The sequence below is a fragment of the Atta cephalotes genome (genome assembly GCF_000143395.1).
Source record: "Atta cephalotes unplaced genomic scaffold scaffold00060, whole genome shotgun sequence".
NCBI lineage: Eukaryota > Metazoa > Arthropoda > Insecta > Hymenoptera > Formicidae > Atta > Atta cephalotes.
Genome location: NW_012130124.1, coordinates 1283938 through 1288979, shown reverse-complemented (window position 1 = coordinate 1288979; position 5042 = coordinate 1283938).

The following is a 5042-nucleotide window of genomic DNA, read 5'->3' as shown; positions in this document are numbered from 1 at the left end:
CACACACACACACACACACACACACACACACACACACACACACACACACACACACACACACACACACACACACACACACACACACACACACACACACACACACACACACACACACATTACTATACTTCATGCTTTACTTGCTTAGACCTCACACATTCTGCGATAGACTAGATAGCGTACTCTCACGAACACGATACTGAATTTCCCATCTAGATATTATAATTTTACTCTTTTTCATTCTTTAACCGTCGACCCACACGAGTTAAGTCGAATTAAGATATACAAGATGTCTGGAAATAACCGCTAAATATTTCATAGACAAATACAGCGGACTAAACTGAATCGAAAAGTCCTCTACCATTTTATAAATTTCCTCAATTAATGAGATCTTAATCTTTAAAGGTAGCGCGCTCGCCCCCTACTACTGTGAAGTGTATATGCCTACTGATCGCTTGGCGCGCGGGCCTTAGGAATTGGGAATTGGCTGGCAAGCGCCCCGCACCGCGCACACCGCCGCAAGCCTCCATAGCTCAGACGGCGCGCTTGCCAGACTATCTCAGCTTCTCATGGCCCGCGCACCAAGCGATTGGTAGGCGTATACACTTCGCAGTAGTATTCGGCTATTTTTAAAGATTAATATCTCGTTAACTATTGGGGAAACTTACAAAATGGTAAAGAATTCGATTCAGTTTAATTCGCTCTACCTGCTCATGAAATATTTGGCGATTATTTCTAGACACCCTGTATATTGTATGTATGTGATAATAAATGAACGTTGTTATTTGTGAATCTGAATTTCCTCCAATACCTACATTTATTATATGTAGTAATCCGCTAGTTTGATATTTGTTGAAAGTAAAAGAGAAAGAGAGTTCTAGAGCAATCTAGTGCAGGAACAGAAAACAGATACATATCATACTTTGGAACATATATGATGGAGCATTCTCCATCATACTTCAAAGCTTCTAAATTATAGACTATACATGAAAATGATTATGAATGATGAAAGGTGATGGGAATGGTCTAAAAAAAAACAAACGGTGGCAGCGAGAGAAATCTCTCTTGAGAATAAATTTATTTGCCACCGCAGTTCACCCTTGATCTTAGGTCGTCTCCTCCGTTCCCTACCTCACACTTTTTACGTCTGTAATTTGAAAATTTTGCTTTAGAGATTAGGAAAAATTATTAATTAGATTTATATGTATATACGTGTTTACCAAATACAATAGAAAGTAAAATTAGAAGGATCAATTTTTCTTGTACATTATGTATAAAAAACTCAATATTATATTTTTAATAGGAAAATTTCGATACATCGATATGATTATAAATAACGAATAATACCTGATCAAGAGTGTAAGAGTCTGATATTTCAATAACGCTCTTTGGTAAGCAGCTCGTCGTCGTCGTCGACGGTAAGCGGTTGATCGAGGAATATCTTTTTCAGTATACAAAAAACATTTGTAATGTTCCATTTTATAGATTTATGATTTCCAATTTAATTTAATTTAAACTTAATTTAATAAAGTAGTGTACATAAATATTATGGCCCGCTTTATATCTTTCAATGTATCCATTAAGCAGCCGATATAGGCCCATATTCAGAACGTTTTTATCGATAAAAGTGTCTTTTTATTTCTAAAATTCTAGTATGTAAGGTATGTATAAAATAACGTATTATAGCATGTTAACGCGTTAATATCGTTGTAAGTGCATGTTCCTGCGTTAATGAATACGTTGAATGCAGATATAAACAATTTTGCAATCGTTTTATGATTGTTTGCTAGATTGAGACCATTTCTCTAGAAATCTAAAAGTATAATGTAATCTTCTTCTTCTTATTCTTTTGTATGGATTTCCGATTCACGGAATATAATATAATCAGCGCGAATAAAACCTCCAAAAATTGCGAAATAAACGCATTTTGCTGAACTTAGCCATTGAAAGCGCGCCCTACTAGAGATTTGGTCTGTCATATTTTTCAGGATCTAACTTAAGATAGAATGGGATAGATTATGCATAAAATAGAATGAGACATCCACCTCATTTTATGCATCTATCTCATTCTATTTTACGTATTCTATTTACGTCCTGAAAAGATGGCGGACCAATCAGAAGATGTCTAAATGATGGTCAATCTCAACAGAATTCTAGCCTACATTACTAGTTGACAATTATCTTGAAGGGTAGCGCGGCAGTTGAAATGAAAGTCTATTTAATAGCGTAGATACGTAGTGATGTTCTGTTTGAACTAAAAAAATATAGCATTTTCTCTTGAGATACACTGAGTGTAACTTCGCACTTGTTACGTCCATTGGCATTTTTCCCTTTCCATCGCTAACTGTATCATCAGTGCCTCGTAATATCGCTCATGCATGAAAAGTGATCCGAGCGTCGCAGCGGCGAGCGCGTTGCTACATGAGAGTGCTGCCTTAAGAATCATTCTTCTTCGATTGCGCAATCGACGTGTGGGAGGAGGAACGCTATGCAGAAGGAAGCTTCCCTCGCTCTCTCTGCATCCGGATCTCCAATCGAGCGGTCAAGGTACCATGACTAGCTCCTGCTGCTAGCCATTGTGTAAGCCACGTGTTTCTTTTATCCAATTCCAAGTTTTGAATCCTAACAACACAATCCTATCCACACTTCCATTTATTCGTGCTTTACTAAATCTTCTACATCCTTGAATTCTTGGGACAGTTCGGAATATCTCATTAATCGTACTATTCTTAAATTACCTTAGCGCATAATTCTAGAATACATAATAAACGCGTATGCTTTTGAGCTCGCTACAAGTGGATTTAATTAAACATGACTAATTAACTCGCATCCTTCCATCTCGTGTTCATCCTTGGATTAATTCGAGATCGCGCGTTGGGTAATATTTTAATAATCAACCACATGTCCTACCAGAAGCTACCTGATATTAAACTCAGTTATTTTATAATTAATCGTCTCGTAGTGATAATCAGTAACGGTTAATGAGTCTTATTTTATAATTAAGTGGGCAAGAATTGTAAGGAGCTGACCTCATTAGTAATAAATTTACATATTGTAAATCCAGTACAAATTATTTACGTCCCTCTCCTTGCCGTATTCCCTCGACTAATTGTGCGCGATAAACGAATCGCGAGTGAAGTAAGCCAACCGTCACGTGGGATCTGAGGAACTAAGAAATTTCCAAGGCATGTTGTTGTTGGACAGGAGCTTTGAGGCATTCAAACGCCGCTGGCTCAAAGGACCACGAGGATAAGATAAAATAACTTAGCGCGTCGGTTCACAACCGCGGGATCTAGCATTTTCGGTCACGGGACTGTTGTCACATTGGACACGCCAGAGTCACCTCATCATACCACCACGCGACGCGTCTTCACTCTATGTGTGACTAGTGAATGTGCGTAACCACGTTTCGAACACACCGCGTTACAATAATGCCTATTCGCATTCAAGAGATGCTTCTAATATTTGATGGCGTAAATTTGGACAAACTAGAATGCGAATAAATTCAAAGAACATCCTTCATCGGTGGACGTCCATGCAGTACAGGCAATTCCAACAAATAACCAAGATATTATGCAACAATTGATCAAGCAAATGGCTACATTGACAACTCAAGTTAAAAAGCTGACCAAACAAATCCATGAGCGCTCGCTGCTATTGGATGATCTAGAAGTACTAACAGCAACGAGTGCTCACGGATTCGCTCCGCAACAGTTGTCTGCTGAACGCGATCATTATCATATGTATAAATATTTGCCAAAATTACACTTAGATACATTTGAATCACGATTACTAATGATGGTCTCATTAAATGGAACTGATCGCTCAACATTATTATCGCTTGAAGTTCCGATTCATCTTCACTTAATATGATAGGCCAACTCCTCTTCATATTCATAATATTCCAATGTCTCTCGAAATTCTGTAAAACAAAAGTAGAAGACTAAATATAATTGGGAACGAATTTTTTACGATCAATTTAGCTATGTATTGATACATCTTTTTTCTTTCAGATAAATAAGAAAAAGATCAAAAAAGCTGCAACTGATGCTATCTATTGGAAGTACAAATTAGTTTGGTCCGTTTTTTTGTGTTCAAAAATGCATTTATTTCAAAACAAAATGAACGAACAGATCAATTAAAGTATTGTCCATTGCTGCTTACTACTTTTTCCCATCTCTCAGGCAATTTTCGAATTCCATCTCGAAAAAATGACTTGTCTTTGGAGGCAATCCAATTTTGGAGCCAATTTTCGATTTCTGCGAAAGAAGTGAACCGATGCTGCATTCTTTGGAACAACCAGTAATAAGAAGGAGCAATATCCAGAGAATACCGCGGGTGCGGTAAAATATCTCATTTGAGCGTTTCCAAATATTTTTTACTTTAGCGACATGAGGTCGAGCATTGTCATGAAGAAGAATAACTTTATCATGTCTTTGCTTGTATTCTGGCCGTTTTTCTCGCAATGCACGGCTCAAACGAATCAATTGTAACCGATATCGATTGCCCGTAATGGAATCGACAGGTTTCAGCAGCTCAGTAAACAAGATCTTTTGGTCCTACCAGATACAGAGCATGATCTTCGAACCATGAATGTTCGGCCGTGGTGTTGATGTTGAAGTCGATGGTAACGATTGACCGAACTTAGCGTAGTATTTTTTCTTCTAGGGATTGTCGTAGAATATCCACTTCTCATCTCTAGTCATAATCCGATGTAAAAAACCTTTTCTCTGTTGTCTTTGAATCAGCTGTTCGCAAGTGAAAAATTGCCTCGAAATCGAAAATTCAATGTCTCTCGGTTTTAGTTCATAAGGCACTCAATTTCCTTGTTTTTGAATCATTCCCATGGCTCTCAATCGTACAGAAATGGCTTGTTGAGTTACCCCCAATGATTCTGCAAGCTCCTCTTGCGTTTGACTCTGATCTTCTTCGAGTAATGCCTCTAATTCTTTGTCTTCGAATTTTTTTGGCTGTCCAGAGCGAGGCTTGTCTTCAACGCTGAAATCTCCATCCTTGAAACATCGAAACCACTCTACATGATTTAT